Source organism: Maniola jurtina, chromosome 1, assembly GCF_905333055.1.
Source record: "Maniola jurtina chromosome 1, ilManJurt1.1, whole genome shotgun sequence".
NCBI lineage: Eukaryota > Metazoa > Arthropoda > Insecta > Lepidoptera > Nymphalidae > Maniola > Maniola jurtina.
The window spans coordinates 13,057,555-13,071,656 of record NC_060029.1 but is presented as its reverse complement, the minus strand read 5'-3'; the positions used below and the strand labels follow the sequence as shown (position 1 = coordinate 13,071,656).

The window sequence follows — 14,102 nt, the reverse complement described above, 5'->3', positions numbered from 1 at the left end:
GAATTTGCAGAACATTTTTATTCAAGATAAAGTACGTACCTAATACCTACGCATCATCTTATTTGTGAACAATTATTTTTGTACCTATACTAAAAACAGATATTATCAGCTCTGATAAAATTCTCATTCGGAAAAGTCGTAACTGTATTTTTATTTGTATGCGTCTTTAAAGGTGTGGTTATTTATCAAGTCGATTAAACAGCTTCTGTAGGATACGAGTCGTAAATCTTTCCGGATCGGAGCCAAAAGCCGCGGGAGACAATAAAAGAGGAACGGCCGGAATTGATACGGGAGCGGCAGGGGGCGTGAGCTTTGCTTCCAAAAAATATGAATATGATCCCGTATGCTCAATTTTACTTCCCTTTACATAATATGAATAAACGACTGAAGGAAATGCTGAAGACCAATCAGTACGACATGCATTAGAATATTGGCCTCAACTCCCAGGGTAATCCATGTCTGGCAGTGACGTTGTAAAGTTTTAGGAAATCGTGACCTGAGGTTCTCATTTTTTCTCCTTATAATAAAACTACGTATAACAACTTCGTATTGAAACTTCCGAACGTTTATAGGTTGAAGGGTTCATTTGTTATGGATATAGTCCAATTTTCTCACTTTTGCCGAATATCCAAAAAATTGCCAGGATACTCGATAAAAATAGGTAAATTATGAATATGAGCACGTACATGCGACAATGTACGTGATACGTATGTGACCCGACGCGGAAGACGACAATGGGAGCATCGAGGCGGGGATCCGGCCCGGCTGTTCACGCTCCATCTGATCTGATGGTGTGCACGCTAGGATTATAGTCACGTTACCTATGCACATAGATTACATAACTTATGAATATGATGCAATTGCCAGTGAGATGGTATTTATGGAGCAGCAAATGTCATACATCAGGCGTCACGTTTGCAGGGTTCCCACGGTATGATCAGTGATTACTGATTACTCAGCATGGAATTAATAACAATTCTGAGTAACCTAGGTTAAATTAATAACATTAATCTCTTACTCTTTTAGGTCTTTATCATTACCTAAATTGAGTAATTTTTGTTTTGCAAATTGCATGACAAAAAGTACAACTGGCGTATTTATGATCTTGACGGTTTTGGTGAGTAAAATAGCAGCAGAATGATTTTCTGCGTCGGGCCTACCGCCTAACCCAAGATACATATATTATGAGCCTCAAGCTCCTTACCCGGGTACAGGTGCAGTGAAGAACACTTTCTAATATAAATTTTCTTAGGAATAAAATCCATCTAGGTTCCGTGGTTGCCAACCTCTGATAAAAGATGGCAGTAGAAGAAAGAGGTTGTCTCTTGACATCAATTAGTTTGAGTTTGAGCCCATTTTGCAGGGCATTGCATAGCTCTAATAATAATACAACATCTCACTGCCAGTAGCTGATGATACTGATACCGGTATCCGATCGCGAACAAAGTCAATCGAAGCATTGAACAATGGATGTTGTTTATGTCAGAAGTAATAGAAAGTTTGTCAAGGTGTTCTTGCCTCGTGTCCCTTTTCTAAATGAACTACGAGGTTCTATGGAAGGGAACAAAAAGACTATTTAAAGGCCGGAGTTGACGCAATAGTAATTGTGTACGTATGGTGATTAGTGTTGCTACTTAACTATGCAACGCAAAACATCAAAGAAACTATTAAGAAATAATATGTACATAATAGGTAGTCTTGGTAATTCACATGATAATCATTAAACCGCAATGTGCAAACAGATTGAGATAATCGTTTAAGAAACAAGAAACTAAATAACTTAGAATTTGTTACGCATGATGTCAGTAAAATCTTTGAAACACAATATTCAATTTCCAAAAATCAAACGTATGTTTTCTGAAACTACTCAAGCCCGAATACCAAAATATTAGGAAACCAAACGAAAATAAAAATATTAGTAAACCAAACGAAAACATAATTAACACCATAGATATAATACTTAATCATCAAACAAGCCTTTGAAGTGTAATATTCAAGGTTCATTTAGTAGCGTCATTATGTGATAAAGCCTTAGTCACACAACGCGCAACATCACCTAGCAAAAATCAATAGATATAAAAAGAAGAGTCCTGTGTCCTGACTCACTAACTCATCAACGCTCAGCCCAAACCCTTGGAACTAGAAAACTGAAGTTTTATCAAATAAAAAATAAAATATGACTACCAAAGATGACGAACGAAGAAGTCTGTCGGAGAAGTGGAAGTAAACGTGATCTTTGGAAGACCGGCAAACAGAAGAAAATTGCATATCGTGAGCAAGGGTCTTAACTTGCAGGAAGAGATGTATTGACCGTAAGATTAATTAATTATCATCAAGAAGTAGACAGGGAATCGCCTCCTAAGGAATAAGTATACAAAGCAAACCGCAATCCTTCGCTAATTAGAGAGACACCTGAAGTTCAAAATTAAGCCTGTAACAGTGCGGAGCGCAACGATAGCAGCGCGGGTTCCCTAAAGTGAAATTATTGGTTTTAGCTTCTAGCAGCCACTTTGGAGAAACGTTATTTACAGCCGTTGTACGTTGTGTGTGATCAGAGCTTAACAATGGCGTAAGGCGAGATACGTCGCGTCACCAGACGGTGCGGTTTAATTAACGCAGACAACGGGCCTATATTCCTCCGTTAGATCGTCCAATCTGTTTAAGAAACCATTTATACTTTCCTTTAAAGACTCCAGACACCAGCCTCTTTTCAAATTAGTCGTCCATCGCCTTTGTGCTGTACTGTTTCTGTGAATCTTTTAAGCAATTGGCAAATCACTACCTATATTATAATGCTATGTAAGTTTGTTTATTGGTTTGTCCTTCAATCTCGCAAGGTACAATGGATCGACATAATTTTTGCAGACCGACAATTCATTATAGGTAAGCGCTTGACCACAATCACACCTGATGGAAAGTGATGATGTGGTCTAAGATGAGACGCGTTTACCTAGAAGGTGCCTATTCACTCTTGTTTTAAAGATACCCGGATTGTAATTGGTAGGCCATTTTATCCCGGAAAGTCAATGAATTCTGACGAGATGTTTATAAAACCAAATCCATGCGAAGTCCCATTAGCTAGTGGGCGAATATTATACACAAAAATGTCACGATGAGTCATTTTCAGAGGTTTGAAAATTTCAACAGTTATATTTTCTTCTCAACCATCAAAAAATACTATCCATAATACATTGGTGATAAATTAAGCCTCTTTAAATTCGTTAACAATAAGAGTACAATCAAATCCTTGATACGTCTAATGATTCTACCACTAAATGATTAAATTGCGTCGTTCGGTCCACAAAATCTACGTAATTTTATCTAGGCTTTCTAAAAGTTTTGTGGTTCTTCACCATTAATTTTACTACGCCGACCAGTCAATTACATTATTTGTATAGGATAAAGCCGAGGAAAAGTTATATAACTTTTGAGAAAAAGGTTCCAAATCCAAAGTATAGGGTGGAAAAGTTTTGTTTCGACAACCCTAACCAAACATACCCCAGATCGGAAGCTGTGGGAACATGCAGCTTGTAATACACTGGGTAGTCATTATAATGGAAGATGAGTACCGGGAATGGAAAACGCGATAAATAATTCCATTTCATATTATTTGTGCCGCAAGGGTACCAATCTTATTTATTTTCCCAGGTCATTCCTGGTTTTCGGGCATAAAGTCGTAGTAACTGGAAACGACATTTTATAGATTACTTGTACCTTTTACCTTTTATAGATTACAAGAGACCAATGACGCAGGTCTGCACATTGATCTGATCACGCTCTTTAGGCTAAGCACGCCAATTAATTATTATTTATCTGCCTGCGATTTGCTCAGAATCCCAAGTTATTGGAATGGCGACTTCGTAGCGGAAAGCGCAGTGCTAGCTTACTCCCCACTGGGTGGTCAGAAGACATCAAACGAGTCGCAAGGACCCGCTGGACTTAGGAAACGGACCGTGGTGTGTAGAAGTCGCTACAAGAGAGTAGAGATCTATGTCTAGCAGTGGACATGAGACCTATCTCTGTATCGGTTGATGATATAGACCAGGACAATGACATCAGGTTGATATGCTAACCTATGTTCATTAGGTGTATTTCTATGAATATATTCAAAACTAAGCAATCTGCAGGCAGTCTATTAGTTAGCGCTCTAATTCAAAACACTAACTTATGCACTACATGTCTTGTTGTTGTTGTTGTTGTTGTTGTTGTAAGTTGCAGAGTTTCGGCACACACGAAAGCATAGGTATCTAACATATATCTAGAGGACACGTGTTCGATATTATTTCATTTTTTTGATAAGAGCTTCAATTTTTACACAATCCTATTGCTATTTGCTAACATGTAGCCAATGTGAAATATGTACTTATCCCATTTTTTGCAATTTTTATATGGGAAACCTAAAAATTGTACCACAACAGGATTTAACAGAAATACCAAATAACGAGACGTAAACAAAACGATTACACATATTATTATAGCGGTTTCCTTTACGTTTTAACAATGATGAAGAAAAATAAGATGCAAATACCCTTCAATATCAATATTTGCAATTCGATGGTGAGTAGCGAAATAAAATAGGGTTCTGGCGTGACTCAAACTCTGAAAGACAAGATATTAAAGATAAAGATATATAAAATCGGCTCCAATAACCAATATTGCGTCCAGTCACTAGATCTTTTCTTTCTTTGCGTCCAGCCACCGTCCTTGCGTCTGGTTGGAAAGCATGTTATTGAGGGTATTATACTCATACTGTTCCAACTTTGATCAAAACCACAAAACCGAGGTATAGCTTGACCGTACGACCTGATCACGCGGGCAAACGTGAGGAAAAAATCTGGTTGTTTGTAAAATTTACAGTCATTGATAAAAATGTCCTTAAAGAAGAGTAGTACATATATACGGGTTTATGTACCAACGCTCTACGGTTTAAATATAGAGACCAAAACATCTCGAGTTTTATCTTAGTATGAAGTATCTATTTACGGATAGCTTTGTGAATTGAAAGCAGAAATATCCGAAATTCGTTATCTTTTGAAGTGGCCATACCGAAATAATCCACGTCGCTGATGGATCGGGTATCCGAGGCGAACGCTAAATTCAAAAAATTCTGGTGATATTTTCCGATCCGAGAATCATTGCCGATTATATCCGAGTTTTATTTGAGACCATCTCATTTTAGCCATGTTTGGTAATGGATCATCTTTACCTAAGCCAAATACTTACATTTTCCCCCTTTTCATGGATACTTTCTTTATACTTAGTACTAAGTATATACATACTTGTTTACATTTCTACATTTATGGGATAGGTACGTGAACGTCTTTAATGATCTTCAGAAATTCTTCAGGTTCGGACATTGATTGATAAAGGTTTCGAAATTCAGGAATAAATATTTTATGCGCCTTGACCCTTGGATATATTTGTGATACATCGCAAAGGCTGATCAAAGACCTGCAGGCTATTTCATTAATTAATACCAGGATTAAAAAACAATCTTTAACCAAAGCTACCAAGAACATTGATTCAGTGAGTCGAGAACAACTAAAATTGAGAGACCACACATGCGAAGAGCATCATGAAGAGAATAATGCTTTCTACACTTTTCACGGGCGTCTCATAGATATTTCCGTTTCCATGACAACGGCAAGGCGTCGGTCAAAGACCTCCCCGTCGCGACATCAAAGTAAAACAAGAATGTTGAACTATTAATCCGAGAGAGAAGTTTAAATAAGGGTGTATCAAGTCTAGTCTTGAGAACTGGCAGACGTGCCCCGCAGACTGAGCAGGGTCTGTGAAATTTTATTAATTAAATAACTTCAAGTCGTTTAGCAAGTTATTGTAGGTAGTTCGGTAAACCGTCCCCGAGTCACGTGCTCCATTATAAGTTGTGGCCAATTACTGACCGATTAACTCTTAAGTTTTACAGTCCAAATAGTACCGACCACGCGAATGTATTTAAAATTGCTTATACTAGTAATTTGACAAAATTAATTTACAATATCTAGCTATCATATTCATCTTAACAAACTGTATTTTTATACATTGTATACGTTAAACGTCTATTGGCAATTATTTGGTACCCTTAATATTTGTTACCTTTCCGAACTAAAATTATAATAATAATAATTAGTTCGGAAAGGCATTCCGAATCAGTGGTAGATGCTCTTGACGATTCAAAAGTACTTGTAATAGTATAATTGAATAAAAATATTTTGAATTTGAATTATAAGTTTAGGTAATCAAGCCATTAGGTAAGCTAAAGTTCATGTTAAGTATGTGTATGAAACGTTAAATAACTACAACGTACAAACAAATATTACATAACAAATATAGAGATAGAGAACATATCTACGCCTCTATCGTCGTATGATAAAATTGTATCTATCAAATTTTGAAACAAATAATAAACTCACATTACGCTAACTTATAATATATGTACTTACGTAGTAGGAATTTGTATAACTCCAGAATATTTTAATGATGAGAATTTGAAATAAAGAGACTGAAACAATCATGCAAGGGGTATGTTCATTGGTTTAACTAATTCAAGGCTCGGGTCGTCATAGCAACGCATGGAGGGCGGTCCCGCCTTTCCTTTTTCGCGTTGATAATTTTCCGCTCTATTGGATTCCATAGCTCCATATTTTTTAGTAAAAATGTATTCAGTACAATAGTTGTAACGAGTAATTGCCTTTAATAATAATTAATTATTATCAGAGCCTCCAGAATATTTTTTCCTTAAAAACTGCTCTATGTTGACCTGTTGAATTATTATAATGAAAAACGCTAACTAACGTTTACTAAATCCATAAAATTTTTACAGATTTACAGTTTACACAACCCCTGTGGTCAGCTTGTTAATTTTAAACTCAAAAGTTGGTTTGAATGTTTTAACCACCAAACTATGTTCCAAAACATTTGTAAATAAAAATATACTTACATTAAAAAATAACAGAACTAAACCTATAAAAATAACAAAGAATAAATAATATTTACTAAGCTTTTTGAAGCGAATTCGTAATCAAAAGGAAAAAGCCAATTATAAGAATACAAGAGAAATGTAATCAAACCGAGATGTTTATCCGCTGTTGTACTCTCGTTCAAGTACGAATAAGTTTCCACTACTGAATTTCCAATTTTCGCCATCGCCACTGAAAGTTTGATAACTTTTCAATCTGGGACAAAATTAATTCAATTTCAGTTCAATCGTGTTCTGAAATCAATTTCGCTGGATGGAATGGAGAACGAGTAAAAACGTGGATCAGTGTAAGTGCTAAGATAACATTTCTGTATCCTATCTCTCATTCCGTGAACTTATCTCCGGATTTGCTTTATAGAGCCGCCCCGAGCAAATCCATGGGGGAGCACCCAAACCACAGAAGGGCAGAATTAGTCGAGCTTAAGATAAAGATATCGAACGATTTGGGTCTAAAGCTGTAGTGCTACGATAGAGAAGGGAACGCGAATTTTAAAATACCTTAACACATTGAATTATGTTGTATTCTTTAGAATTATATTGAATTAGAGGATGCCCGCGACTTCGTCCGCGTGGATGTAGGTTTTTAAGGATCCCGTAGGAACTGTTTAGTTTTCCGGGATAAAAAGTTGCCATGTCAATTACAGAAACGCAAGCTACCTCGGTATCTTTCATACAAATCGGATAAGCGGATAGATTTTTAGGAATCCCGTGAGAGCTCTTTGATTTTCCGGGATAAAAAGTAGCCTATATCCATCCCCGGGATATAAGTTAACTCTGTGCCAAATTTCGTCAGAACTGTTGGGCCGTGAAAAGGTAGCAGACAGACAGACAGACACACTTTCGCATTTATAATATTAGTATGGATTAGAATATTCAGTTTGAAAATTTGGAAAGTGCAGTCTCGAAGGTATGATTTTAATTTACAAATAAAACTAATTTTAGAAAATCTGAATATTTTTACACCACAATTCTCCTAATGGTGATAACCGTGAATACTCAGGTCTATTCAGCAAACTACGTAATAAGAAATCAAACTTTTCGTGACATATCCGTCTGGTTTACGACATAAGTTTCTTGCGACATGCTCATTCGTCACCGGGGACTCCGCATGACCACCAAACGAACTAATCTTACTCGTAACATTACAGGGTATTATCCCTCCGAGGCGAGTGTTTTGAGGGGACCGAACGTCTTCAGACGCGTAAATACACTCAAAAGTTAACGTCCCCAAGGAGGATATACACTCAGGAACTTTTTCATGACTGTTCTCTGGCAGAAATATGAAATGATGAACATTCCTCGAATAGACAAAGCGAATGCGATAAGCATTTATATGAAAAAGGAATGCTTTTGTTGAGCGATTACTTCCTAAGAGCATGAAAAATTGGTTAGTTGAATGCGGAATATTGACAAATTACTTTGGAAATTGTCTTTGTTAATTTCGCTGGCGCACTCTTCACTTGAACAAAATATGTGAGTAAATAAGAATTATTTGATTAAAAGATTATATTAAACGTAGCTTACATAGCAACTACCATCAACAATATGTGAGTACAGTCGTTTCATATAGAACCTTTGTTGCCAACCGGGTTTTTACATTAAAGACATTTTATGTTAAGCACGCAAGGTAGTGGAAGTTAAAAGATTCCGTTCAAACATTTGGAGAGCTCTTCCTAGCGTGTAGCCATAAAGCCGTCGGTACCATCATCCCATAAAATCCCCGCAAGGACCCTTATCGCTATCGTATAGTGAGATGGAAAACTACAAATGTTCCTGGACAATCCAGGAAGAACTTATTTCCACTAACGAACAGATTTTTGTCGTATTTCGCTTCATATGTTGCGTTTTGCAGATTAACGTTTTGCGTAGGTATTCGTTTCAATTTTTGGCTATAAGCCACCAGTTCAGACTATATAAGAATCGTTTATTACAAAGATAGAGAGATGTACCTAGTTTCCTATTGGAAGGTATTTCCAAGTATTTTTTTAATAATCCTGATTGTTAGATATGCCTCGAAATTCGAATGATTTACCCTTTAATTATTACTTACGTTTTCCCCACTGTTATCAAATATTTGCATTAGAAATAACAAACATATTAATTATTTTGATACAGTCGTCTTATTTCTCTATATCGTTTCAGATAAACCTAATACAGAGTCCCAGACCGTCGCGACTCTATTGTTATGTAAGATTAATGTGTCTGGCCACTTTTATGTAAGTAAAATAAAACGACCCATGTTTCTAACGAAATGGTTTCACATCGAACTCTTTTTTATGATTCACTCAGTGCAGTTTTGCTTTGATAATAAAAGAAGTAAAGTAGCCAGTCCCGGTTCTAAATTAACTTTCGTGAAAAATATGAGCGAGATACGGTTTTAAAGCAACGAATATTTTTTTGCTACATTACCCTCAACTCTTTGAATGGAAGATTTTTCTTTTAAGATAAAAATTTAATACTAGATGCATACTCACTTGGCTTTGTATAAGATGCAATCCTGGAGAGCTCTTGAATAAGAAATATTCTATGACAATAAAGCTATTTGAAAACAGAAATAAAGCTAGCAAGGATTTTAATAAATATATAGATACAACTTTCATCCCACAAACTTATTACCTACTTTACTGGTTTGATATTCAGTGTGCTCAGTTTCTTGGAATATTTTAGCGAAGACGTCGACGTTTCAATTTAATTTAGCGAAGGCTTAGTCTGAACACTTTTTATTGGCTAATAAAAATGCCTGTTTCTGTTATCTCGTAGCTTGCTTAGCTAGACAAAAATATTGCAAAAGAAGATATACTTATTTTTTAATTTTCCTTTGTATTAATGTTATTTTTAACAGCTTTTTCTTAGGTTGGTTTTACGTTTTAATTCCGTCGAAAGTGGTGACTGATTTTTCTGGTTTGGCAAACACGTGTGGTTTAGATGACAAAAGATGATAATTATGGTTAAATTGAGTGTCTCTGATGATGTAGGTAGGAAAAATACATTGAAACTCTCTGACGGCATATAGCAGGATCACTGAACAGAGGAGGACGGGCTACTTGGACCTATTTGCTTTGTTTTCTTGAGTATAATTTTCAAAAAATACAATAAAAGGAACCTACCGATGAAGAAAGAATTTATTTTATAATTACATATGATCAACCTTTTTTTAGTAGAGTAAAACTTTACTTGAAACATGCTATTTTACTTTTAACTTACTATGAAGTTATACGACACTGTAACGTGTACGCAAAATATAAGCCATCAAGTCAGAGCGAAAATAACGATGCATGCGACACGTTTTTATCGACATCCCATCAGTTCACCCTAGAGTTTTATACGAGGAACAGCATAAATAAACAACAACAAAATTTATGAGCCAATAATATCAGCTGAGATCGAATTGTACCATGATATTGCTCATTTTCAGTTCGCAGTAATGGAGACTTTTTTGTTAACATAATCTTTTGAATTTGTACAATGAATATTATGATTGATTTGAGAAAAGGGCCTAAGAAAAATTGTAGTCGAGTTTTTTCCACTTGCTTATTGTAGTCTATCAATCTCAAAGAAAATAATCCTGACATTAATAAAATATGAGTCTTCTAATCATTATCATGATTCATGATCAATCAATCGCTAACTCACTCCTGAGCATGGGTCTCCTCTCAGAATGAGAAAGATTTGGTCATAGTCTGCCACGCTGGCCAAGTGCGGATTGGCAGAGTTCACCCACCTTTGAGAACATTATGGACAACTCGCTAGCATGCAGCTTTCTTCCCGATGTTTTCCTTCGCCGTTAAAGCACGTGATATTTTATTTCATAGAAGCGCACATAATTCCGGAAAGTCAAAGGTGCTCGGATCGGACCCCAAATCCGACTAGGCCGACGACGCGGACGGCTGAACTACTAGGCCATCACATTAGTCTATTTCGTAAAAAAAAAACTTCTTTTTACGAGAACCTATTATCCCCGAGATTGCATAGCTCTTTAATGTCACGCAAAACAACCCATCAAGTCACAGCGAAAATAACGACGCAAGCGGCACTTTTTATCGACCTAGTAGGTAGGTACCATCAGCTCGCCCTAGAGCTACTCTCGTTTTATTACCACATTAACAACACAACATTTATGGACTAATCATACAGAAACGTGATATTAAATTATCTTGTAGGCATTTATTTTCGGTTGGAGAAAATTTATTAGGAAAAATATATCTTTCAGAATTTCTTTTCAGCCTCCTCTAAGCTTGATGATTTTGTAATTGTAGTTCGTGTCACGAGTGTTGAATAAGTGAGCGGTTACTGCACGAGGCAGACACAGTTTTACCAAAACAATACTCTTGGAGTACCTAAGCCCGCACTGCGAAATAAATCCGCAAGTTTTTTTGACCGTTTATAATCCGCGCATCCTCTATCTGCTGAATTTTATTGCGTATGAAATTCCTCGCGATTTTTGAAAGTTTCTGCCCAGTTCATAATGATCAAGTGAATTATGCAGCAAACATACAGATTTTATTACGGAATTATTTCCATTTTTATTCGCGAGTGTGTGCTGCAGCTTCATACAATTGCCACAGATGTCACAAAATCATATGAGTAACTACCAACATACGAGTATACCGCGCTTTAAAACACTATAACAGTTTCAGCTTTCAAGGCAAGAACTGTGAAAATGTCCTGGACCAAGGTGTAGGTACATGGCCATTCAGCGTATATTTTTTGTTAGTAGCCAATGCAGAACTAACATAGGCTAATTTAGGCTAATTCTAAACCTTATTTTTGACCGAGTGCATTAGCTAAACTTCTAAGATAGAGATTTTAAATTTAAGGCCACCAATAATCTATGTCGGCTACCGAGACCAAAACTAGTAGTGTGTAATATGAGTAGTATGCAAAGATATGAAGGAAATTTTTACAACATCTTTTACAACGTCTTCAATACGATAACCCCGATAGCTGTTTATGAGAGTACTGTTACGATAGATATGGTTAAAATACGATATCGGTTGTAAATCTCGCTCATAAAATATTACCTACATATGAATATTATGATACGCTCGATACACCGGGTTCAACGATAAAACACTGCTACGATTTTATAGCATACTCTCCTCGTATTTAAAGAACGATACTGAATCTGTTTGAATACATAAAGATTATATAAGCTCTTATCGTGGTTGTGAACTTTCGTCTTTGTTCATTTGGTTTATGGCTAAGTAGGTACATTTCTATTTACATAAAAAAAACACATTCAAATGGGTCAAGCCGCTAGTGAACAAAATCGCGAACATACGAATATAGAGATCGAAAGGTTGAACTTCTTTTGAAGAAGAAATATTCAAGACTAAAAGTTTCAATTACTTCCTTCCAATTAAGTATATGCAACTTTCATAGTAGGTAATAAATCTATGTACATAGATACTAGTGCTGATAAAACAACCAGGACCTAATGGTATGCTCCCTTCACAACCACCTCAAGTACAACACATTTAAAATGTGTGAATTCTAGATCTTTACGATACATGATGTGGAGGTATTTAAAAATATAATTTTGATTAAGGAGCTGATTTACCTAAACTAAGGATAACTTTGCTCATAGGAGGGTCAAAGAAAAGAGCAGGATCTTAATAACAACAGACGAGTGAACCTTAATACTGTTGCCATTGTTGCAATACCAAGGACAAGGGATTTACTCGTCAGTCTCTCATAAAGACCCCTAAGATATTATACAATAGACATAAACATAAAATACAAGTACGAAGAAAAGAGCCCATATTGGAGACAATCTCTATTCGAAAGAAGTAGCTGTTATCCGGGAAAATTGCAAAAAAACCAATCTAATACAATACTACGGGTGAAAACCTTCTCTACAAGTCGGATAGCAATACATATTGTCATAATGCAAATGGAACGGTAATCTTGGTCGTCGGTTAGAAAGGACTCTGCTGACTCACATGTTACAAGGACTCTCAGTTACGCGTATTTCATACAATGAGAATAATGTTCGCTTTTACGGTTAGCTCACGATGTTTTTGTACGGGATCATACTTAGTATAATCGTTGCAAGCTAAGATAATATCGTTATCTTCTGCTCCAATTCACTTGAGGAATTAATGAACTGCCATGTTTTTTTTACGTTGATGGACTATCTCCTACGGCTGAGTTCTATAGAGCGTACTATGACTTTATAGTCAGATTTAAGATAGAGTTAAATCAAGTGTAAATTAAAAATTTATAACACCCCCGACAAGTGAAGGTTAGAGTAACTAGAAAAGAGCTGATAATAACTTTCAAACGGCTGAACCGATTTTCTTGGATATAATCCAAGAAGCTAAGAACACTCTCGATCAAGCCACCTTTCAAACAAAAAAAACTAAATTAAAATCGGTTCATTAGTTTAGGAGCTACGATATGCCACAGACAGATACATAGATGCACACGTCAAACTTATAACACCCCTCTTTTTGGGTAAGGGGTTAATGAGACAGACTTATGTACATCTCTACATAAACCTGTCTCGTTTTAACTCTGTCTTGCCTTGGCTACGACAAAGTACGCTCTATAGATCTCAACCTACAAGATCAAATTAGATATACGGTGATCCGTTACCCAAAGCATAGTAGACAACGTAAAATGGGTGGGGGCACTTACTTTGAAGATAGATATTTTAGTCCATAGTGATTGAATGGGCACTGGGATACACCTCGACGCGTGGACGGAAGATCTCAAGCGAATTGCTAGGAGCCGCTTTCTGCGGTCCTATTTCTAAAAAGTAGTTATCAGCAAAAAAAAAGTAGTTTCTGAGCTATCGTTTGGCAGGACTAAACTATTTTGTAGACATAAGACAGCAGATTTACACAAGCGACACAAGGTGATGTTGTGTGGTGATCCTTGCAAGTTGCAAGAGACCTATCCAGCAGCTCACGCCTCTTGGACGGACGCCTTTCCAAGCAATAACACCAGATTGTAATAAAGCAAGTCCATCAAAACTCATCCTGCCATTTAACACTGAGTACAACGTCTTTATTTAAATTCTGCAAACTCTTTGCTCGTTTATCACCAACAAAAGCTATAAACTTTCGTAAAACAGAGATCATTAATCACAAGGAGAATCGTCCTCGGAATGAATATTCTG

At 36.3% G+C, this 14,102-nt stretch overlaps 1 protein-coding gene across 3 annotated transcripts in view; it reads right to left on the bottom strand.

Moving 5' to 3' along the window:
- LOC123876342 (serine/threonine-protein kinase 26) overlaps positions 1-14,102 on the bottom strand; it is a 164,837-nt gene that overhangs the window by 17,188 nt on the left and 133,547 nt on the right. The gene's annotated exons all lie outside the window — the stretch shown is intronic.